The sequence below is a fragment of the Anolis sagrei genome, chromosome 3, assembly GCF_037176765.1.
Source record: "Anolis sagrei isolate rAnoSag1 chromosome 3, rAnoSag1.mat, whole genome shotgun sequence".
In the NCBI taxonomy this organism is placed as follows: Eukaryota; Metazoa; Chordata; class Lepidosauria; order Squamata; family Dactyloidae; genus Anolis; species Anolis sagrei.
Window position 1 is genome coordinate 254,996,166 of NC_090023.1, and position 26,213 is coordinate 255,022,378.

At 38.6% G+C, this 26,213-nt stretch overlaps 1 protein-coding gene across 2 annotated transcripts in view; it reads left to right on the forward strand.

Moving 5' to 3' along the window:
• Nucleotides 1–26,213, forward strand: part of NAALADL2 (N-acetylated alpha-linked acidic dipeptidase like 2) — a 972,343-nt gene that overhangs the window by 243,246 nt on the left and 702,884 nt on the right. The gene's annotated exons all lie outside the window — the stretch shown is intronic.

Consider the following 26,213-nt stretch of genomic DNA (forward strand, 5'->3'; position numbering starts at 1 on the left):
AGTGAACTTAATAGACTGAGTAAACATGAGCAGTGGCAAATAAAATCATTGCAGTCATACAGAACTATAGTGTCTGATCAAAGAAAGAAAGTATTTGTTTATTTATTATTTTCTTGCATTTATATGAAATAAAGGGGCCCAAGTCAGTTTACAAAGACTAAAAACAGGATAAAAGAACCCCTCCAAAAACGGACAGATGATAACAGTATTAAAGCAATTAAACAATGTGTGTGTCTGTAATCATTTTTAAAAACATAGCAATAACACTATGTAACATGATTTTTTTCCTGGATTATAAATGGCATTTCCTAATGAACATCTTACTGAGTCAACATAATTCATGGCAGCCAGAAAAAAAACAAAAGTTTCTGGAGTATAACAACTACTTTCAGAGTAAGTACCACACAATTAAACAGGAACAACACTTTCAAACCAGGAACATTTTTATTCAAATTTTGTTACATAGTGTGATGTTTGAAAATGCAGCATACTTTTATTTCATTTTTTTTAAAAAAAAGATATTTCCCTGCTGGCAAAATTGGAACAGAGAAGAGGTCATTCTAGCTTCCCATGGCTTCTTGTAATTTGGATAGACCTTAACTGGAGCATTGGGTCCGGTATGGTGCACAGTAGCTCAAGAAGGATGCTGGCAGCCTGCAATGTGACATCTATAATAGTAAAGTTCTGGAAAAGTCTACAGATTGCTCCAGGATATAGGATGTAGAGCTATGATTTGGAATTGAATGGATGTAGATTCCCACAAAACAGAAGAAAAATGGTGAGTGTGACCTGCTCAAAGGTGATGACCGAGTCCACCAGGGTCATCATTCAACACACCAAACCACTATACCCATTGGAGCCTTATAATAAGGGACACCTACTACTCCTCATATTTCCAGACCACAAATAAAAGCATCCTTTGCAATAAGAAGCTCCACTGGCTGCCAATAAGCTGCCAGGCCCAATTTAAGGTGCAGGTTATAACCTATAAAGCCTAAACCAGAGGTTTTCAACCTACTTAATGCTGAGACCCCTTAATAGAGTTCCTCATGTTGTGATGACCCCCAACCATAATGTTATTTTCGTTGCTACTTCATAACTGTAATTTTGCTACTGTTATGAATTGTAATGTAAATATCTAATATACAGGATGTATCTTCATTCACTGGACTAAATTTGGCACAAATATCCGATATGCCCAAATTTGAATACTGGTGGAGTTGGGATGGGGATTGATTTTGTCATTTGGGAATTGTAGTTCCTGGGATTTATAGTTCACCTACAATCAGAAAATTCTGAACTCCACCAGTGCTGGAATTGAACCAAACTTGGTCACAGAACTGCCACGACCAACAGAAAATACTGGAAGGATCTGGTGGGCATTAACTTTGAGTTTTGGAGTTGTTGTTCACCTACATCTAGAGAACACTGTGGACTCAAACAATGATGGAGCTGGACCAAACTTGGCACAAATACTCAATATGCTCAAATATGAACACTGGTGGAGTTTGGGGAAAATAGACCTTGACACTTGGGGGTTCTAGTTTCTGGGATTTATAGTTCATTTACAAACAAAGAGCATTTTGAACCCCTTCAATGATAGAATTGGGCCAAAATTCCTACATAGAACCCCTGTGACCAAAAGAAAATACTTCCAAAAAGGAAGAGAAGGACAGGCAGGGAGATCTTCAGCCTCCTCTGCTAAAGGTGTTCCCAAGACTATCTGAAATATGTGTTTTTGATGGTGTTTGGTGACCCCTCTGACATCCCCTCATGACCCCCCCCCCGGGGTCCTGACCCCCAGGTTGAGAAATGCTGGCCTAAACAGTTCAGGCCCCGCCTTTCTCCATGATAGTAGTCCAGCCCTCTCATAGTCATTGAGGCCCACTCTGGAATTCTGGCCATTAGAAACTAAAATTGCCCAAAGGAAATGAGTACAGAACTCGCTTTTAATTTTAAATATGTATGACTGCTATATAGTATAATGTATATGTTTTATATTGATTATTTTGTATGTTTTCATGTCGGTAATTGCAATGCTTTACCTATGCTGGAAAGCGTCCTGATTCCCCTTGGGGAGATAGAGTGGTATACAGATAAAAGATGATGGTGGAGGAGGAGATTTTTGTTGTTGTTGTTGTTGTTGTTATTATTATTAGGAACCCCTGGCAACCCTAATTATCACCTTTGTTTCAACATCAAGTCACTCCTCAGGTATTGTGGGGATTGCAGTAAAACCCAGAGGGAGCAGATGATGTTGAGGTTGGATGATTAACTTTAGTTTCATCCCACCTTTCTCCTGATATAGGGACTCAAGGAGGCTAGCAATAAAACCTTGGTGATTTGTGTCAGTTGATGTTATGAATCCCAATGTTTGACACAATTATGCCATTCGAAATCTATGGACTCCAGCTCTGCCACCGTGATGGACTTCTTTCCTCATAAAGATTCCATGTGTAATTAAATCTTTTAACCTTCTTTTACATCTCTTTGACCTAAATTGCTCTGGCTTCTTGCCCTGACGTTGCTGAGGTTTTAATCATGATCACATACATGCAGTACTTTTTTCCATCTGTGATGTATCATGGTGTGAGAATTACAAATTGATTGTGTGGACATGAATTGCCAAAAGCTGGCCAAAAAAATGAAAAAGAAAAATTAAAAAAGAGAGAAAAATAAAAAAAATTCCAACACAAACTCACCCCAAATAAAAGAAATGACTTGTCTTAGAAAGGGCAGAATAAAGGATTGAACGCATTTGCAGCTTATCCAAGCGCTTTACACACTTGCTGATATGACCTAATGCAGGGCTTAAGAATGAACAAAAATAACAGCCATGGCTGTGACCATCTGACAGCAGGTTTCCAACAGTTCATGACTTATATCTGAAGTAAATTGTATGCTTTTGGAAATAACAAACTGAAACATTGAGAAAGCATTTGCCAAATGTCTTTATGTATTTATTTATTTAAAATTTAAAAAATACTTTGCTCATAAAGAGAAGGAAGGAAAAGAATAAAAGAGAACTCAGTGCACTTTGCTCTGTGTGGAGAAAATAAATGATTTAAAGAAGTTAAGAATAAAAGAGAAATGTTAATTAGGCTTTTCTTTTAAAGCACTTCAGCCTTAATAACCATCACTGTTTTTAGGAGAGGAAATTTAACAATATGAATTTTCATTTGAAAAGTCATCATCTTTTTGCCTGAGGAATTGCAATTGTTGGCTTTGAAGTGGCATTACCTCAAGCAAGGGAGAATAAATTTCAGAATTGCACAGATTAGCAAAGGGAAAATGTGTATAAGTGTGTTTGAGTGTCTTAAGAAAATATAGGACTACCATCACAAGAGGTTTTTTTTAAAAAAAAAATCTAGCATAAATGGTTTCAGCACTGGACTACAGCTAAAAACCTGCTCACTCATGGAGATCCACCAGGTGATATTGGTCAAGTCACACTCTCATTGTTGTGTATTTAAGTAATCAGATCTAATTTGCCAAATAGTCACTGTTGAATGTTTTTATGTTGAATGTTTTTATATTGTGAAATGCTATTTTAAATGGTAAGTCGCTCAGAACACCTTGGTGGAGAGTGACTAATTAAGAAATAAAGTGAAGTGAAGTGAAGAATAAGGGGAAGGAAAAGCTCATTCTGAAGGGAAAATAGATACACGATTGATATTTGTTTTTTGTTATTTTATATTGTACAGAAGTGTTTAAAATAATATGCTTATAACTGTATTTATGTTTGAAGTGTTTATAATAATATGCTTATAACTGTATTTATGTTTGAATTGGTTGCCCTGAGTCTGGAGCGGCCTAGCTGTGAGAGATGTGTTGCCATGGAAACAAGGCAGAAGAAGAAGTGGGAGGAGCTTAGAGAGTAAAGGTTTTGAAAAGTGACAGTTAAGTTCAGTTAGGGAGAAGACTCTGAAAGAGTGAGTCAGGCTTAAGACTCTGAGAGAGAGTCAGGGAATAGACTCTGAGAGAAGCAGAGTCAGCAGTTTTAGACTCTTAGGAGTGAAGAAGTGAATAGTAGAGATTTCTTCAGCTAGGAAGCTGAAGGGGAAAACCTTGTTAGTGGCTTTAGTTAGAAAAAACTAACATAGGTGTGATAGGATCGCCAGTCAGGAGGAAGACTGGAGTTCTGTGATTTGATCAAGTATAGATCAAACAGAAAGACTATTCATTGTAGGAAACACTGGTTAATAAAGCGCTTCACCACAGCAAGAGTTCATAAGTTGTAACATCGAAAGTCTGAACTGTATCGCAACCAAGTTACATGTAACCATCAAGTATTTGCCAAGCTTAACATCTTCATATTGCAACCATATGCTTTGTTTAAAAATAAACTTGTTCTCTTTGGTTTTTTAAAACTGCCTCATCTCCATTAATTTTACGTTCGGTGCACCCACTCTACCAAAATCACCTCACAACAAAAACAGAGCCTTTAATACCAGAGCCTTTTACAAATTAGGGGCTCCTCTCTCCTAAACCTAGGCGCATTCTCACTAATTGGTAGCGTCTCTTTATAATTTGGTGGCAGCTTCGTTACCGTTGGTGAAGAAGAAGGTCCTTTACAAAATTGGTGGCAGAGCCTTTACAAAAGTGGTGGCGGCCCCTTTACATATATTAATTTTGCACAATGCATTCATAGATACAGAATTTATTTATTATTTCACACATTTGTACCCCATCCTTCTCACTCCTGGAGGGGAACTCAGGGCAGCTTCACAACAGGCAACTATTAGATGCCAACACATACATTATAAATATAAAAAATATATAGTTAAAAATAGCAGTTAAAATCAATTATTAAAACATTCATTTAAAAGTTTTGCCAGTTCAGAATAATAATCTAAGGTCCGTCCATTGCCAGTCACATAAAATCACTCTCATTCTAGTTGCTGCATCTACTGCTCAAATGCTTGGCCCCACAACCATGTTTTAAGTTCTTTTCCTAAAGGACAGGAGGGAGGGGGCTGACCTGATTTCATTGGGAGAGGGTTCAACAGTTGAGGGGCCACCACTGAGTAAACCATCACAATTATTTATTCTTTCAAACAGTGACTGGACTGTGGCTCTGGAGAATGGGCTAATGAACACTTGCCATTGGACCACCCTCTTTATGACTAATTTTGGCCATTAATTGTGAATACAGTTGGTGAGGATACAAGAGAAAGCCTTCTTCATGTCTGCCCCGATATCTGGAACTCCTTTTCCAGAGAAGCCTTCTCTTTGCAGGCTGACATCTTTTTATTCTCACAGACCTTTAAGGAAAAAGGTTTTTAAACAACAACAGCAGCAGCAGCACCAACAACAACAACAAGAATTAGAACAACAACAACAACAACAATCCACCTCTACTTCACAGCTCAAGGAGGGACACAACAGAGTTAAAACACATCATCATAAAATATATACCATAAAATACATACATTAAAACTCCCCACCACAAAATACATATATTAAAATATATAATGAAAGATTTAAAATATGATATACTGTAAATACAAATACTTTGCAGGGTAATTTATGGTGTTAGTGAATTGGTTTTTATAGATATTTATTTATTTGAATGATATTTTAAGTGAATTGTTATAATTGTTGTAACATGTTTAATTCTGGAGTGTTTTGTGGTTTCCAGGCTGTTTGGCCATGTTCTAGCAGCATTTTCTGCTGATGTTTCACCTGCTTCTGTGGTTGGCATCTCTGGAGGTTCTGATGGTGGAGTATCTATACCTGTGGAATGTCCAGGGTGGGAGAAGGAACCAATGTCTGTTAAGCAAGCATGAAGGGTGCAATTAGTAAGCCTGATTTCCAGGTGTTGGAGTGGGATCCATCCATTAGTGTGAGTAACTGAGAAGATTGCATAATCAATAGTGAAGGCATCTGTCTAGAAGTAGCCAGACCTTTTTTCCCTTGGAGTGTTTATTGTCTGGAGGCATCCTTTGTCTAGGTGGTGTTCACTGGCCCTTGATTGCTTGCTGCCTGGGCCTTCTTGTGTCTGGGTGGTGTCTTGATTCTGGTGCTTTTCAATACTGGTAGCCATATTTTATTCATTTTCATGGTTCTTCCTTTATGTTGAAATTGTCCATGTGCTTGTGGATTTCAAGGCTTCTCTATGTAGTCTGACAAAGTGGTGGTCAGAGTTGTCCTGAATTTATGTGTTTTCAAATAATAATCTGTGCCCAGTTTGGTTTATTATGCTATTGCTAATAGGATGTCAGTAATGTTAAGGCATGTGTACGTTTGTGCCCCAAAAAGAGAGAGACAAGGAGGGAAGAGAAAATTGGAATACCAAGTAGGGACTCAAACCCTAGTTCTTCAAAATCACAGTCATAGAATCATAGAGTTGGAAGAGACCCCCTGACAAGAAACTGGTAAATCACATTCAAAGCACTCCCAACAGATGGCCATCCAGCCTCTGTTTAAGAGCCTCCAAAGAAGGAGCCTCCACCACACTGGGGCAGAGAGAGACAACGGGACAGAGTGTTCTACTGCTGAACAGCTCTCACAGTTAGGAAGTTTTTCCTCGTGTTCAGGTGGAATCTCCTTTCTTGTAGTTTGAAGCCATTGTTGTGCATCCTAATCTCCAGGGCAGCAGAAAACAAGCTTGCTCCCTCCTCCCTATGACTTCCCCTCACATATTTATATATGGTAATCATGTCTTCTCCCAGCCTTCTCTTCTGCAGGCTAAACATGCCCAGCCCTTTAAGCCACTTCCCATAGGGCTTGTTCTTCAGACCTTTGATCATTTTAGTCGCCCTCTTCTGGACATATTCCAGCTTAGGGTCAACATCTACCTTCAATTGCCATGCCCAGAATTAGACAGGTGTGGTCTGTCCAAGGCAGAATAAAGGGATATCATGACTTTTCTGAATCTAGACACTACTCAAACCAGAATACCACACTGGCTTTTGGTTAAAGGCAAGATAAAAATGAATAAATCATCACCATCATCATCATCATCATCATCATCATCATTTATGACATCATTGTCATTTTCATGGTAGATGTAACCATAACAAGAGCTGTTCTTGCTGAATTTGGCAGACCCCCCCCCCCCCATTTTGTTTATGAATTTACCCACAGTCACCCATTTCTTCTTATTTGGGATGGAAGGAATTTGAGGTTTAAATAATTCAAGTATGGAAGCAAGTAAAAGTGCCACCGGGTGCTACAATAATCAATCAGGATAATAAATTAAATGAATTATTAGTGTCTCTTACAATATCTGCCAATATTCCCCATGAAAGCTTGCTCTGTTGACTGTCAAGTGGTATGTTTATCCCATTCCCCCTCCCACCCAAAAGTCCTGCTCCTTCACCCAATCTGAATGCCTCCCATTACCAATCGCTAAACTAATCTGTGCCCTGTCAGCCATGAAATGTGATGCACCGTAAGCTGCATATTCATAACAAGAGACACTGTCATGATGGATTGTAAGTGACAGATGATCCAAGCTGTCAGCAATTGCACTTTCTCTCTTCTGCCTTCTCAAATCCCCACAAGTGGGATGGCCTATAGACATTTGTTACTGTATCGTGTGTGTGAGATGACATGACCTGAATGGACTTCATCTAAGCCACTTACATCATCTGTAATATTTATTTATTATCATTTTATTCCCTTACTGTTAAAGTTAGAAATATTTAATGCTAGTGATTCAGATATTCTGGCAAATAAATAAGTAAGCCACTGGCCCTTCTGTTTTCACTGATATTTTTCCAAGTCTCCGGGCCACACACAAGCATCTAAGGGTGCATTTGCACTGTGGATTCAATGTAGTTTGATGCTACTTTAGCTCAATGCAATGTAATCATAGGAGTTGTAGTTTTACAAGGTATGCAGTACTCATACCACACTGAACTACAATTCCCAGAATCTCATAGCCTTGAGCCATGGCAGTTAAAGTGGTGTCAATTTGCATTAATTGTTTTACTTCTCTCTATAAGTAAATACAAGGAAAACGAGCAAGTGAGCAAGAAATGTACAATAATGTAAACAAAGTACCTTTCAGGGTTGTTGTAGGATTTTCAGGCTGTATGGTCATGTTCTAGAAGCAGTGGTGCTTTGAAAGTGCTTTTGGCTATGAGAAATTGTGGGATAGTATCTGTATCTCTGCAGCATAGAAGGAAAGTCAGGGAGCACAGTAGTGTACGTTCCTGGTCCTCAGTTTTTCCAATTTTCATGTGTCTTGGAACAGTTTCTCCTCGTAGAGATGTTCAATGTATTGTCGAAGGCTTTCATGGCAAGAATCACTGGGTTGTTGTAAGTTTTTCAGGCTGTATGGCCATGTTCTAGAAGCATACTTCTACAACAACCCAATGATTCTGGCCCTGAAAGCCTTTGTCAATACAAAGTATATTTCTTTCTTTCAGTGAATGAAATTGGAAACCTTACAATGTAAAATTTCTGAATTGTGATGCTGGGTTCTGAATGGTGATTCTGGTGATCTAGATCGAACCAGATATCTTCCGTAACCATATAGCATCGTACATAGCAATGTTTTGTTTTGTGAAAGGAGAGGTTCTGGCTAGAGTCCTGTTGATTACTTAGGGTAATGTAGCTTGCATCAATATTTTAGGACATTAAACAAGGAGTTGTCATAGTAGAGTACACTAGGATGGTAAGAAGAAAGGAGGGTTTCTGACTGGAATCCTGTTGGTGACTTGTGTTAGTGTAGCCTTCATCAATATTTTAGAATATCACTCAAGGAGATATACAGTATTTCTTTTTATGAAGGCTCACACTGCAAGGCAGTGTGTGGATCCAGCTCCACCTTCCCAAGTGGCCACCAGTCACTTGTGTGGATGTACCAGCCAAGTTCCATTATTGTCTGATGTGCTACCACCACCATCCTAGATGATATGGATGGAAGCAGAGGAAGCTGCCAGCCTCAAATAGAATCTTTGCCTTTTGTTGATGGATCTAATTAGATAAATTGGCCAAGGTATGATAGGTACTGAAAAGCCATGTTCTAAATTGCCACAATGAAATCACCCATCCCTGACTCTTCCCAGGTACTGAAGCATAGCATCAGCTCTAGATTATTTGTTTGTACTTGTTCTAGGTGAACAGTTCTATCTGAATAGCATCCCAGGCCTGGATGAGATGGCCAGCTATTCAACTACAGGAATTGGCCAGAAGTGTCATTATGGTGCAGAAATAGATTACTACAGTTGGAACAGGGTAGGTATGGGAAGGAAACTTCAGACAGGGTTACAATCTTCTTCTCCTAGAAATATCTAATGTCAAAAATGGTTCCAGTACAGATAATGTGTCAAGAGGGAAGGTTGCCTATAATAGAGATACAATGGGAGCATGCCTCCAATAATTTAACAGCTGTTGTTAGCTATTTGCTTATTTTCTCGTGCTGTACGCAAAATTCAGTGTCACATTTCAAGGTGCGTTAATCTTTCTCTGAGCAATTTTGCATTGCAAATTTAGGTCTTAGTGTGGGTTGCATATTTTGACAGGTTTAATAGATTTTTTTGAAAAAAGTAAAAGGAACCTATCTGTTCTTGTATCTCTGTAAATTTAACATTTGAAATTAGCACTTTTTTAAAAAGCAACATTCAACTACCATACTATTCTCATTTCAAAATTGGACTTTTAAAATTCTTAAAGCATATATTTTTCATTTTTTCTGTCCAACAGGACTTTCAAAGTGATACACAGCAAAAAAGATCAAATATATTATTTTTCAAAACTTTTTTTAAAAAAATAAAATAAAAACTAAAATGTTTACAAAATAGATTAAAAACCATTTTAAAAGCTAGTTTTGAAACAATTGTAAGATCACATGTTCATCTGAAATATTTCAGTCCTGGCTGTAGTTCAGGGGTTCAGCAAGAATAGAGCTAGCTTAATTTTATTTATTTATTTATTTATATTTATTAACAGTATTTATATTCCACCCTTCTCACCCTGAAGGGGACTCGGAGTGGTTCACAAAACACATACACGGCACACATTCAATGCTGACAAGACAGACAATTGTGTGTGTATGTGTGTGTGTATAGACTTACCTATCTTTGGCATCTTGCCTGTGCTTGGTTCTGGCCACGGGGTGGGGTGTGTGTGTGTGTGTGTGCTGTTGCTTCACTTTCCCTGCTAAAGAGCTTTGTTTGTAAATGTCCTCCTTGATCGAATTGCCAGCATTTTTCTGGCGTTTTCTTATGGTACCTTAAATACCTCCCCACTTAAACGTTACCTATTTATCTAGTCACATTGCTATTTTCGCAACTGCTAGGTAGGCAGAAGCTGGGCTAAAGGCCAGGTGCTCATCCTGACCTGGGCTTTGAACTGTCAACCTTTCAGTTGGCAAGATTTACTGCAGCTTGCAATCAACCTTCTGTGTTAAAGCCCGGCCCTTCTCCTGGGTGGAGAATTCAAAAATTGTAATGCCAGATCCGACAAAAAAAAAAAATCTATCCCATCTATTCAGCAACCTAACTTCTCAGTGTAGTGGGACACAAAACAGAGTTTCTGCTGAAGCTATCATTGCCCACAGACGTAGAGGAGAAATTATTATTCAACTTTTAGTTATAATTAATTACAAATACAGCCAGGAAACCATTGAATGACATTTTAGATAAATGTTGCCACTTCAATTTTATAAAAAGGATCAGAGGACTTTTGAGAATTTGAGATGTTGACTACTCTTCTGGATGTAGATTTTCGTCTGCCCATTATCACTATTTCTGTTCAGTTGTTCTTATTTATTTGACTTCTGTGTTTATGGTCGCAAGCTTCTAATTTTAAATGAAACCCTTACCAAAATAAATTGATAGCCCATGAAGAACGGATCAAAGGCTAGAAATAGGAAAATATTTTATATGGTTCCTTTATTTATAATCCAAACAAGAACCATTTCAGCACCCTATGTTTAGTTAAGAGCTGGCCCCTCTTCATCCATTGGAGGGGAACAAATCGAGAGCAAGGAATGCTCATCCATTGGCACTCCTACCACTATGGTGAACGCCTCCTGACATCATCGGAGCCCAGCCAATCCAGGTGAAGCTGGTTACAGCTGGGCGAAAGCGGGAATTTCAAAGGGCAGTATTTTATTAAAATGATGGTTTTTGCATTGTACTGGATCTCAGCTTACTTTGGAGGCATACCATGGGCTGGCAACACTATCTGCTGATAGAATAAAATCACTGGGTGGCTCCTTCTTCAACTAGGTGAGTGTTATTTCAGCCGATCAAGCTTCTTCGCTCACAAAGCACAGAGACTTTCAAGCTAGCTGATCGCTGGTGCTGGTTGTCACTTAATAGACTCAGTATCCGCACCTCACGTTCAGGTATCCATAGTCTGGGTCTAACTATCCATTGCCATTTTAAATTGCCCTGTTTCAAATACACATGGCTTAGATCTAAATTTTATATAGCTTGTGTGAGACTTTACCTAAATTACTATCTTGTTGTTTCCGTAGACCTTGGAAGAATGATTTCTCAAGGGAAAAGGCCTTGGCATACCATGCTGGATTTTCTATTTGCTGTTTTCCATTTAATCTTTTAGGTTTTTAATAGGTTTTAATGCACTACAATTCTATTGATCTAATATACACGGATAGAGGATTCCAGTCAATATATTGTGACGGTTTAGTGACTTTTGCTTTAAATGTTGCAGGTTCCTTAATAATAACAACAGCAACCATCACCACCACCACTACATGTACATATTCACACTTTCATTACAGTTTTGACTTACTAAAATAATTCTAATCATGAGAAACCAGTAAAGTTGCAAGATCTCAAAGCATGTCTCTGAATCTCCTGTTTTTGTATATCATATGCAGGTATCAGATGAAGATGCAGGTTCCCCAGTTTTAGTGGGTACAGCAAGTCCCAGGAAGATAGAGCTGTGTGTAAATCTCCAGTACAGCTTACTACAATTTGCAATTCCTATTTAATCTGTTACAGGAATCTGCAAATATTCTGAATGTGGGCATGCAGGTATGTGGATATAGTTGTGTTGGGGTGTTTAGGTATTAGCTAACTCCCGTCTTTCCTCCCAGTTATTGTGGGACCGGAGGTAACTCACGGCTCTGTTTTGCATCCAAGGCTACATTAAATATTCCTCTCCCTAAGTCCCCATTTTACATTGCTAGCATCTTTAGCCAAGTCTTCATTTCCAAACAGGACAATACGTTTCTCTCTCTCTCCCTGTCTCTTTCTCCTTTCTTTCTGTGCAATTGAATAATAAATTGTGAACAACTGTGGTTGGTACTTAATGTACAATGCTCAAAGACACATCCAGGGGCTGTCATTATGCCTCAGATTTTAACCCAGAATCCTTTGGACATGAGATGATTTTGAACTGGCAATCCTGTATACCAGGAATACAAATGTACTTCTTTAGCTCTCATTGTCCCAGGTTGAGTACATTAGGGGCTGCAAAGAATAATTGCAAGTAGGGAAGTAATTTTTTTTACTAAATTTCTGCTAGAAATTAAAATTATGGAATCATATAGTTGGAAGAGACCATCCAGTCCAATCCCCTGCCATTCTGGAACACAGAATCAAAGCACCCCTAAAAGATGCCATCCATCCTTTGCTTAAGAATCTTTAGAGACAGCACCTCCACCACAGCTTTTACCACCAGTAAGTTTTTCCTAATGTTTCGATTGAATATTTTCTTCTGAACTTTGAATCCATTGCTCTGTGTCCTAGTCCCCAGAGCATCAGGAAGCAAGTTTGTCTTCTCCTCTATGTAACATCCTTTCATATATTTAAACATTTGTCTATCATGTCCTCTCTCTGCTTCATTTTCTGAAAGATAAACAATTAGTGATTCAGCTTGTTGCAAGAAGGTTTTTGTAACCCACAGAATTTTTGAAGTCTATTCACAATTCAGGACTTAGTTTGTGCAAAATGCATGTATTGTTTTCTTCACAGAAAAATGATTTTTTTCATTGACATTAATATTTTAAGACAGAAATATTAATTACTGAACAGACAATTCTGTTTTCTATACAACACAACCAAGTATGAATTCCCAAGTGCAGGAAACATTTTCTGCATGTAAAACACTGTTTTGGGTGCAAAAAATGCAGTTTTCTATGTAAACCAACCACGTGCAAACTCTCAACACTCAAAATATTTTTCACTTTTTTCTTCATCTTAAAAATTCTATGCCTAGTAGCAAGATACTGATGGAAAGAGCTTGCTGTGCTATGTATTGCTTTGTGCAATACATAGCACCTATGTCTTCAGGTGTAATAAATACTAACCCATCAAAACCATTGCAGTGGGGCTTAGCTATATGTCTTGTCAATTTTTCTACATAGAGATTGGCCCTCATGTAGCAAAAATGTTTTGGGAAGAATCAGCTACAAAGCCATATCATACTTAATATAAAGCCTTCAAATATAGCCAACACAGACTTTCAAAGAATCATTATTTTTGTGTTTTTTCAAGTCATTGCCAACTTATGGTGATCATAAGGTGAATTTACCAGAGGGTTTCTTGGCACAATTTGTTTCTCAAGGATTTGCCTTTGTGTTCCTCTGAGACTGGAGGAATGTGACTTGGCCCAGGTCACACAATGAGTTGAACAGAGATTCAAACCTGAACTTCAAACAGAATCCAACAATATGTCTTACAGTCACCATAAATGGGAAATTACTTGAAGGCACAGAAGAACAAACTGTCCTCAAACAGTTGTTGTTGTTCATTCGTTCAGTCATCTCCGACTCTTCGTGACCTCATGGACCAGCCCACGCCAGAGCTCCCTGTCGGCCGTCACCACCCCCAGCTCCTTCAAGGTCAGTCCAGTCACTTCAAGGATGCCATCCATCCATCTTGCCCTTGGTCGGCCCCTCTTCCTTTTGCCTTCCACTTTCCCCAGCATAATTGTCTTCTCTAGGCTTTGCTGTCTCCTCATGATGTGGCCAAAGTACTTCAACTCAAACATAGACTCTGTGAAGTGGCACTATATTTGATAATTGTCTGTAGATTATTTATCTGAAATGAAGTGAGACGTCTTTCAGGCATAAAACAAGATGAATACTGTTCAGGAAGTTACTGAATTATAATAATGTATAACATCAATGCAATCCTCAAAACATTTCACATTAGCTCTATCTATACAATCGATGGACTCATATAATGCAGTTAAACTGCATTGAACTGCATTATGTGTACATCTATATTGGCTATATAATGCAGTTTCAAACTTCATTATGTGGCAGTGTTGTTGGGGTCAGAGACATAATTTTTAATCTTATTTTTTACCCCATCACCCATGGTTTTGCAAGAGGCTACATATAGTACATCTTGGAGTCCTGTAAAACAAACAAAAACCAAAGTAATGAAGTCAATTCTACAGATGTGAATTCTACCCATAACAGATGATCTTGACTTGAGTGATTATTTTTCTTTCTTTCTTTTTTTAAACTTCAGCATTTCTTGAACAAAAAATAATCATTACTGAATGCTTTGGAAATCAGATGTTTTTAACACTCTTCTCGTATTGAGTCATTATAGAAAATATGAGCATTACAACAGAATAGTTTACTTGCTTAATGATTACAATTCTCACCATAACCATGCTGACACTCTTGTTATGTTAGTAACTATCTGAAACTCTGGCTAAATTTTTCTAACATCTTCTACTGAGATCCGATTCCTAACCTCTTATAAGGAAGCTGTAATCTGAATATTTCACTTGAAGAATGCTGTCTTAATCTTACGCTTCATCACTGCAGCCAAAAAACTTTGAGATGGAAAAACCGCTCTAAAGTATTTCTTTGATCTTGGTTACAGCAAATAACAATCTCAGCTAATGGCCCAGAGATTTAAAAAAGGAGGTGTCCTCCACAGACCTTACTTTTCTGGTCACATCTAACTAGCAAAAAACAAACAAACAATAAATGCAATATATGTTCCTGCAAACATTACCATTTCAAAGTCCTCTTATTTTAAAGGCAAGAAATAAAAGGAAAACAAACTGTACAGGAACTTGTTTGTGGCCGTCAAAGATTTCCCCCCTCCCTTTACCAAATGAAATGTGCCTCTGCTTTCAGCATTTTAAATTCCCTTTGCTTTGATTTTTATTGTCACCTTAATTGTCTCTCTGTCATAGGAAGCCCTGTGCTTTGAAGGGCAAAATAAAATTTAGCTATTGCTTTGCCTTGCGCTTTCACTTTTCGAGAACACTGCCGTATTTTATATTACAGGTTGCTTTGCTTGGCTGCTCTCCCTTCTAATGAAAGTACCCGGTGATTGAGCAGAGCTTGATTCCACTACCATACTTGGCTACTTCATTTTCGATAGTTTAGGAATGGTCTTGAAGTTTCTATTGGGGAAAAGGGGGAGGAAATGCTTTCTACATATAGCAACTGCTGGTTTCATTAGATTAGTGGAAATTGGTGGACTGCAATTCCCATAAGCTCTTATCTATTTGTATTCTTTCTGATAAAAAATATGGATTTGCTCGTACTTGATAAGTTTAGAGACAATTCATAATACAGAATTAGAGCACTTTGACACCACTTGAACTGCAATGGCTCTGTGCTATGGAGTCTTGGCATTTGTAGTTTGCTATGACACCAGAACTCTGTGATAAAGAAGGGTAAATATCTTACAAATCCACAAAGCCCAGATTTCCACATCAGTTACTGAATCAGGAAAAATAGCACAGTTATGAGCTTGTAGTGCTGTTTTCATCAGGCATTCACTTTTATGTGAACGACAAAAAATGTGGGGGTTTCTCCTGATAGACATGTGGGTGATTTTGTGTGTATATGTGTAAGATTGCTGCATCTTATGCAAAACCTAGTGATCTTCCACGTGATACATGCATAGAAAACTTGCACAAACCCTAGCAATGATCTTCTATACAAAAATAAGCCATATGTGGGGGGGGGGGGGGGGTGTTGAGTTTGGAACAAAACCGATGTTTTCTGTGAAAAAAAAATAGCGGTGCAAATTATCTCTTCCCCGAACTGTAGTCTGTCATAATTGGTTACTCTATACTAACTGGATAAATAAATACAATGTCATCTGAGGAAAGTTTCCATTTTTTCCCCATGGCAGTTGTCATGTCATCAAAGCACAAGTCCAGTCCTATAGCAGTTTTTTTACTGTTGCTGGAGTTAGCATTTACAGTGGGATTCATCACTGAAAAGATCAAATTCTGATAGGCCATGACTACACTGGCCATTACATCTGAGGTCAGTCTGGAGCAGAAATTATTTAGATTTTGCCCAGAGGTGGCCACATAGACCCTTACAGATCTGCAATGGTGGTGAGTTGGAATTTATATGCCCATGTAGACAGGCCCACCCTTCATTAGTGCACCTCATTTAATAAAACAGCAATGGATCTTGATCTTCAGAGAGCATAGTGGTGTTTGCTTGGCAGAAACAGCCCCACATTTCTGGTCTTTGTATCTCAACTTTTAAGGTATTCGCTGAAAAAAAAAGAAGAAAAAACACAATAGAGATTGAGAAAATGCAAATATTTGGTGGGAAGTGTAAAGAAATAGTCACTTGTTGGACAGTTATGCTTGGGAGTTTCTGTGTCAGGGAAGAGGTAATATACTCCAGGTTTTTATCTTAAATATTAAAGGAGTCATCCAAGAGATAGGCTCTTCAGTAGTTTGGCTAGCTCCTGCAAAATTCACCCCAAAACCCAAAACAGCTTCACTATAGTCACAAGATAGCCAACAGCCACCACTGTCTATTTACATTCCTTTCTATTTCTTGTTTTTCCCCCTTTGTATTTTCAGTTTTTCTCCTCATTTTATTTTCCTTCTCTTTACCTCATGCCAATCATTTTTTTTGTTCTTCCTCTCTTCCTTTCTTTCATTTCTTTCCTTCTTCTTCTCCTTGGTTATGCTCTTCCCACCCCTCCTTTCCCCCCTTTCAATTGTTATTGACATCATTTGATTCTGATTTCTTACTATCTTGTTTGTGTGAATCTTGGGGTTTTTTTCCTTTGATTTTAGTCCACGTCCCCTACTCCTGGACTTGTGACAGATTCCCTGGATTGCTCAGACATAGGACCTCATCATATTGAGGCTGAAAAGCCAGGGGACAGCAGGAGACAGTGGGGGACTATGGAGGAAACTATGGGGCAGGATAGGGCTATGTTTCCTTACTGTTGTAAGATCCCTTCCCATGACTTTTCCTCACTGTCCCTGCTTCCTCACACTCCCCCCCCCCCCCCCCGGATTTCTCTGTGCTGCCAGCACTGAGCCCAGCTGAGCCCTGCTGGAGGTAGCCCTGCATCATCTAATGGGCTCTGGGAGACCCCATGCCGGCAACAGAGGAGATGCTTCTCGACCTCAATGTGATGAGGTCCCTAGTCTTGGGTTCCATACTGCCTTAACTCTCATACTATCTCATACTCATACTGTGGTGATACGCAATTGTGAATGTATTCATTATTGCATCCAGTTCAAAAAGATATATGGATTTGCTGTTGTTATTCTTACAGAAAAATGTGCATAGGATTAGCATGGAATGAACTCGGAAGCTAGAACAGGATGATGTCACAGAAATAGACTTGACATATGTGCTTTTCTCTCCTGGATAGACACACAGGAGTTCTTCTACTTGCATTTATGAAATGCTGTGTGGTATGGAATTGTGGTTTATAATTGTCCAAAGATTAATTTGCAATACCAACTGAAATATCTTGTTTTATGTGGAACTACCCACAAGTGCTAAGAATAATGTGCTAATTGATAATAGAAGGGTTTTAAAACAAACAAAAACAAATAAAAAGGAAAAAAAATGTTTATATACTCATGTGTGTAATTCAGATTGTTGAATTCTACATAATTCTACACAGGTTCCAAAAGTTGTGAAGGATGTAATAAACAGATGGGAGATTAGAAAACAAAGTTAATTAAAAACTCAATGTGTGAAATATTAGGGGAAATGATTAGTATACTGAGCTACTTGTCAACATTGAATGCCGTTGGTTATGATGGGTTGAAATGTAGGTGTTTTTTGTTTTTGTTTTTTTGTAATTATGGAGACAGTCCTGTGTCATCCTGATTTACTTATTTAACAAGCCATCTTAACAAGGGGTACTTTATGTTTTCAGAATCAAGAAGCTATTGATTGATGCTTTGATTATATTTTTAAACCACTAATAGCCAGAGAACTCTATGTGTGTGCACACGTATTCTGGTAACAGAACATAAGAAACCCGAGAACTAGCAACAAAGAATTAAAATATATGAGATCTTTTTATGAAAAAAGAGAGACAGTAAAAAGGGTTGTTGTTGTTGTTGTTGTTGTTGTTGTTGTTGTGTGCCTTCAAGAGACTTATGATGATTCTAAGGCAAACATATCACTGCGTTTTCTTGGCAAGATTTTTCCAGAGATGGTTTGTCCTTGCCTTTTTCTGATGCTGAGGAAATGTGATTTGTCCAAGGGAAAGAAATATATAGTTTCACAAAGTTGGCCTTCTTGAGATGTCAAAAATTGATTCTCCCTTGCATAGAATATGAAGTAATTTGGTAGAAAGAGGACACCTGGATGTAACTAAACTCCAGTCTGAACTTAAGTTTGGAAAGAGGATGAGCTTTAGATCCAGCACATCCAAGACTGAACACCCTATCCTTGTGGAAACACAGCCATTAATATTTCGATGCCTATTGAACTTTATTTGGTCCATCAGTGGTGCTGAGAGTGGATCTGCTCATCTTGCTAGCAAAGATGCATTTGGACCTAAACACTTCAGTCCTCCTTTGACAGGGATTAGGATTACTCTCTTATAGTGTCTTTGATAACTGAAGTTAATATTTAAGACTTTCAGATGTATTTCAAAGGAATTAGAGCCAGAGTGAAAACATTAGAGGACTCCTGTACCTTTATAATAGTATGATGAAGAGGACATTTAATCAGGTATTGACAGCCATGCAACAAAGTCATAAGAAACACCTGCTGAGATTCCCATTTCTCCAGAAATGCTAAAGGAGCTATGTCCAGTTTTCATTCTGGCAGCTTTCCTAATATTTATATTAGGAAAACTTGGACCTTTTGAACAGAAACATTCCCCTGAAACCCCAAAACAACAACAAAATGCTTTCTCATCTTACTGTGTTATTTCCTGTTCAGGCTGAGAGACTTTAGCCATTATTTTAAAAACACAGATGAACACATGAAATGGAAATCAACTTGATCCAAATATGGTTGTCACAATAAAATTTAATATCTCTTCTCCAGAAATCTGAAGTGCTCCAAAATTAAAAATTGCCCATGTTGGTTGATGAGATAATGACATTTTTGTTCTCATTTTTACAGTATACACCAGGCATGGACAAACTTGGCCCCTCCAGGTGTTTTGGATTCCAACTCCCACAATTAGGAATTACCTTCAAGATATGTCTATATAGTGTATATGAAACATCATAAATATAATGATTAGACTTGGGTCCCATCTCTGAGTTATCCCATTATATACTAATATGGGTATTCCAAAGTCCAAAAATAATATGGAAGTCTAAAACAATTTTGGTCCCAAGCATTTGAATAAAGGGTATTCATCTTATAATGCAAACATGTACAATATGTATCCCCCAAATGTATGTTTTCCTTTAATGCAGGGGTCTCCAAACTAAGGCCTGTGGTCTGAATTGGGCTTGCCAAGATCACTTTTTCAGCCCCTGCCACTATTGCCATGTATCCAGGGACAGCAGCAAGTGTGTGTCTGTGACGGCAGTGAGGGTGGCTGAGTGTGAATGGCGGTAGTGGATGTGCGGAAAGGATGAGGGAGTGTGAGTGGTGGTGGCGGCGAGTGCGTGTGTACGGCAGCAGGTTTGTGGCACAGCTGAAATACACCACACATATGCCCAATGCACAACCAAGGCATGCTCAACACATACCCAATTGCACACAACTGCATACACCCACTCATAATTAAAGCTCCTCCTTCCCCCCAACAACCTAGGGGACTGGCCTTCCACTTAAAACATTTGGGGACTCCTGCTTTAATGGCTAATAGTAACTAAACTGATTATTTGAAGGCTAAGTAAATATGTTGGTGTTGAATAATGAATCTTGTAATAATGATTTTATTAGAGTTATGAATTCCATCTGAAATTACTATCTTAGTTGCATTTTTGCAGCATAGAGTTGCAAACTTGACTTAAAATTTGAATTGTAATTTCATCAGTCTTCTTGATGATTTGTGATCTTTAACCCTGTTAAAAGTGTTAATGTTATTTTGGTTTTTGAAAAAATCCCAAATTTAAAGATGTTATACATTTTAGGAGGATATGCTGTGTGTGCATATTGTCTATGTGTATGTGTGTGTGTCCATCCATATCCTAGAGGAATAAACCTCAATGTTGTTAATGTGTAATGCATAGGCCTAAGAATGCACTCTCTGTTTCCTAGCAACCAGGAAAGATGTACTGAAGTCCCCAAAGAATCAATAGAGGAGTCAGTCACAGTGAGGTCATCTTCAGAGCAGACAGCAAAGAATCACTTCTGCCTGGACTTATTATGTAACATTTTAATAACCTAATGGCAGATGTGTTAATCCTATACTTTGCCTGTTTTCTACATTTTGATGGAAGAAAAAAGTATAGTTTAAATATACTCACATTGGGAGAAAGGAAGTCTGGGTTGGGTGAGGGCAGACTGTTTCAGCAAGACCATCTCCAAGTTGAGTGGTAGTCTAGGCTAAGTGTGAGGAAAGTGTGGCCTGCAAGTCTCATATAATTCTTTAATCTCACTTAAAATGGTGACAGAAAGCGACGTGACCTCATTCAGGTTCTCATGAACTTGAGAAGGACACTATTTTTTTCAAAAGATTACTTTGTTCTAAAATAATTTCCTGGGAGATAAAAAAAAGTTTTTAAAAGTTTTTTTTCTGGGGGAAGAATTTACTTGAATCATCCATTTTTGACCCTGGGAATCAAAATGGATGTTCCCCACACAACCTAGTTTAAAATCCACATGGTCAGTATTGCCAGTTTCTGAGCAAAAACATTCCTTCCTACTTCTGTGAGGTGCAATCCACCCTGTGCCAATAGCCCATCTTCCTTGAAAAGCAGACCATGGTCCAGGAAGCCAAATTCTTCCTCCTGGCACTATATGTGGAACCAGTTATTCCACTCTACTATTTTTTTTCTCGCTCTTCCTGGGCTGCATTGTACAATGGAGAGGAGAGATGAAAAGACCACACCTGTACATTAAGTTCTTTCAAGAGCTTCAAAATCCTTGAATGATGGGTTCCCACTTCAAGCTTTGGAAGGCTCAACCCAAGGGGAAATCTCTGGCTGCTATCCTTGTCTATTTGCATTCCTTTCTATTTCTTGTTTTTCCCCCTTTGTATTTTCAGTTTTCCTCCTCATTTTATTTTCCTTCTCTTTACCTCATGCCAATCAATTTTTTTTGTTCTTCCTCTCTTCCTTTCTTTCATTTATTTCCTTCTTCTTCTCCTTGGTTATGCTCTTGCCACCCCTCCTTTCCCCCTTTTCAATTGTTATTGATATCATTGGATTCTGATTTCTTACTGTCTTGTTTGTGTGAATCTTGGGGTTTTTTTTCCTTTGATTTTAGTCCACATCCTCTACTCCTGGACTTGTGACAGATTCCCTGGATTGCTCAGACACAGGACCTCAACATATTGAGGCTGAGAAGCCAGGGGACAGCAGGAGACAGTGGGGGACTGTGGAGAAAACTATGGGGCAGGATAGGACTATGTTTCCTTACTGTTGTAAGATCCCTTCCCATGACTTTTCCTCACTGTCCCTGCTTCCTCACACTTCCTCCCCAGATTTCTCTGTGCTGCCAGCATGCTGCCAGCACTGGGCCCAGCTGAGCCCTGCTGGAGGTAGCCCTGCATCATCTAATGGGCTCTGGGAGACCCTATGCCGGCAGCACAGAGGAGATGCTTCTCGACCTCAATGTGATGAGGTCCCTACTCTTGGGTTCCATACGGCCTTAACTCTCATACTATCTTTCTCTGTCTTCCTCCCACTTCCCCATTTGTGCTCCATTTCTTTCAATTACAAACTGATTTAAAATTGTTGGCATTCAATCAACTCTGCAGGGCTGAAAGGAGAGGAGGAGGGAAAATCCTGTTGTTTACAGTATGTTCAGGCAAAGCAATGTGCTGCAGTTTCTCCTAATGTGTATGTTCTTATTATTTTAATAACCTTTGCCATCTTGACACTGCTCTAATTAGGTTCTCATCTGTGATATCCAGCTGTGGTTAATGTGTATATGCAAATGTGCACTTGGTGTGGTTTTCATTTTGAATATAGTTTTGAACATATATTGCAAGACTGAACATTTTATCTGAGAAATGTAGGAAAGTTTTCAAATGAGTTGTGTTTTGTATGAACTCAAAAGATGTGAAGCTACCAACACCATGAGTACATTCAGGAACAATAGATTTGCTATTTATGAAGAAAAACAAAAGGAAGGTCTTGAAAACCCCATAAAGACCATGGAAAACACAAATATGGCATTGTTTATCAATTTACATGGAGCACTATATGCTCATATACTTCAGATCGATAGACAGAAGAGCTATTAAAAGAGCTGATCGTATTTGCGTTCTCCATAATGAAATTTAAGTTTAATGTAAAATGTCTACAAAACAGTTCCCCAGCAAGGTATAGAATAGGCAATTACTAAAAGCTAGAGCAGGAATATGGAAGAGGCATTCAGTGTTGGTGCTAAAATGGCTTTTATGGCTGTCTTTCATCATATTCATTGCCTCAAGAATGTTAACAAAAATAAGTGAATAAAATAGCCATGAAACACAATGAAGTTCAGTGTAAACAAACTTCTATCATTGTTCAATGAGCAAATTTTGTGTCCAGGCTCTCTAGCATCTTAATCGAAAGAGCATTAGATCCAGTTACAATTCCACTATAAGAGGAAGTGGAGTTCCCCCTTGTTACTTTGCAATAATAATGCAACTTAATTATGCCTTCGTGATCCAAGGTTTCCTTCCTTTCTCATAATACTAGGCTCTTGGATCATCAAATAAAGCTAAACAGGGAGAGATTCAAGATAGAAAAAGAAACATAGTTAAAATGTGGAATTTGCTGCTACAAGATCTAGTGATGCCTGCCAAATTAAATGGCTTTGAAAGGGACAGATTATATTCATAGATCTTAATACCATACAATTGTATGCATACACAAAAACAAAAATTACCAATATCAAAGGTAATTTGATATCCTGTATTCCAGATCATAGCATAAAAGTTGCAGGTCTGGCTTATCTGACCTTCGCTTATCCGACGTACCCCTCCCTTTTCCTCCAGCATTTCCCCTTCAATTAAAGGAGCGCTCCCCAACTTTTTCTCCATTCCCAATAAGTGAAAAAGGCAAGACAAGGAGGAGGAGAGAGGGAGGGAGGAAAGAGGCAGGACTGGATGTGTCCTCCCTCCTTCCCTCTGTGATTCCCATGTTCCTCCTCTTCTGCATCTGGGCACTTCGTGCTGGGCAGCTCTATCCGTGGAGGCGTTGCCTTGCCTTAACCCTTTGAGTCCCTGTTAACTCAATATTCTAGGTGTCTAGTGCCGTGTCAGATGGGTAACAGTAGGAGACTCCATATTATCTAACATTTTTGTTTATTCAATTATGGCCAGCCCATTTATGTTGGATAAGCAAGACTCTACTGTATGTCTCTCCTTTGAAACACAACCTCAAGCATCCCTTCCCATGGCATCTGAAGAGTAGAATTAAAGTCAGAGATACCTCTGGCTTTGGAGATACAGGCAGTTGTTTTGTTTACTATAATACTCTGGGTCCTATTGGGTCTCAGTCAGGGGCGGCTCAACCCATTACGCAAAGTAAGCATTTGCAGTATAGTTGATTTTGCCCAGGGGTGCTCTTGAGGCACTCTTGGGGGGAAATAGACCTTGACATATGTGAGTTGTAGTTACTTGGATGTATAGTTCACCTACAATCAAAGAGCATTCTGAACTCCACCAATGATGGAATTGAACCAAATATGGCACACAGAACTCCCACGATGAATATATATATATATATATATATATATATATATATATATATATATCAGTGATTTGTTGGGGGGGGGGGACCAAAATACTGTTTGCTTACCATTGAAAATTACCTAGGGCCGCCTCTGGTCTCAGTGGTTGATCTAATAATTCTGTGATTGGCTATGAGGACATTCTGTGATCCGTTCCCCATTTTTCACCATCACTGAATGGTCATGAAAGGGCTGCAGAAACATGAGTCCTGGTGTGCTATATGCATTGCAAAGAAAGGAAAAGAATATCAGCTTCCACAGTGACATAAACACACACACATTCATACTGTGTGTGTTTGTTTGTGTATGTATGTGTGTGTGTGTACTGTAGCTTAAATCTAATAAAAAATGAATCATTTCCTTCTCTGAATAGAGTGGCAAAAGGTAAGTGCTTAGTCTACCACAGGAGACTCTAAATTAAGCACTACATCCCTGTACTCCCTCCACTGTGCCAAGGTTTCTGACCTTTTGAATATGTTGGTGGGGAAATGCTGCTGATTGTAGTGGCTCTTTGACTGTTCTCTTCAAAGGAACAGCAAGAGAGTTGAGGGGGTTGCTGCTTCTCTCAAGATTGACCAAGCTCTTGCCTTTCAGCATTCCTTTTTTTGGGGTTCCCTTTATTTATTTATTTATTTATTTATTTATTTATTTATTTATTTTTAAAGGGAACAATTCACTTCTCAAATAAAGTGGAGAGGGGCCTTTTAGAGAATGCTTGGACAGAGAAATGGCCACAGTGGGTAGCCATCAGAGGTAGTTTTGATGCTTTTCCCTCTTTGTAGAATTACAACACGTCATATCAAATCCAAATCCAAAATTTTGGCACCAGAACCCGTCATCACCTTACATGTGAGGTTAATTTATACATGAGTATGTAGGGTAGTTAGGTAGGGATGGAATAAGTCTTCAAGGCCGTGCAACCTACTCATATTATCCATTTGATCTTTTCATTTCCTGCAATAATATGCTAATGAAAAATATTTGCTATCTATTTATTGTATCAGAAGCAAACCAAGGGTACAGTTGTAATGTATTTTAAAAAACATAAAGTTTAAAAACTTGACATTCTATTAAATGTCCTTTGACCAGTAGCTGGCCTCTTGGAGTGCCTCTGCTGTTGCTATAAGAAGGTCATCCATTGTATATGTGGCAGGGATCAGGTTGCATTGTAATAGATGGTTTGTGGTTTGCTCTTCTCCACACTCACATGTGTCATGGACTCCTTGTGGACCCATTTCTTAAGCTTGGCTCTGCATCTCATGGTGCCAGATTTCAGTCTTGCCTTCCAAGTCACCCAGTCTTCTGTGTCCTCAGGGGGGAGTCAATCAGTATTACCCATGGATTGATGTCCCATGCTTTTGCCTGCCACTTTTGGATTCTTGCTTGCTGAGGTGTTCCTGCGATTATCTCTGTAGATCTTAGAAAACTATTTCTTGATTTAAGACTTTGGCATGTTGGCTGATATCCGAATAGAGGATGGGCCCAAAGCTGTCACTGCCTTGGTCCTTTCATTATTGACTGCTACTCCCCGGCAGATGTCAGGTAGTGCAATACCAACTAAAAAGTATAATTTATCCAGTGGTGTAGAGCATAGTCATCCTGTGATAATGTGGCATGTCTCGTGAAGAGCCACATCCACTGTTTTAGCATGGTGAGATGTGTTCCACACTGGTCATGCATACTCTGCAGCAGAGTAGCAAAGTGGAAGGGCAGATGTCTTCACTATTATCTGAACTTGGTGTTCTTTTTCCACCCTTTCTCACATCTTATGCTTACATTTATCAGATACTAATGCTGCTTATTGATTAAACCTAAACCAGAAATAGGAGAGGGCATATGCATGTTATATTCCATTTTCTCTGTACTAGCTGTGTGGTGATAAGGTCAAAATCTATAGAAATCTCTTTAGACAGTGTTGTGTCTCTACATTACAAGTGTGTGCAGCTAACAGCTGTACAGTACCAAAAAGTATAAGTACTTGAAATCCAGATGAATGAAATATTTTCCTGTAGAAGTGAAGAAAAAATGGCAATCTATGGAAACCTAAATTTACATTTTTCTCTCACTGTGAGGCAGTGAATGTTAACTGCTTACAATTATCTACTGATTGGTTATCAGGGAGGGTTCACACTCTTCTTTAATCATTGAACTGATACAGTGTGTGTATGGGGGCGGTGGGAGGGAATATTCATACACATGGATGACAATCATATTCTTTTTAAAG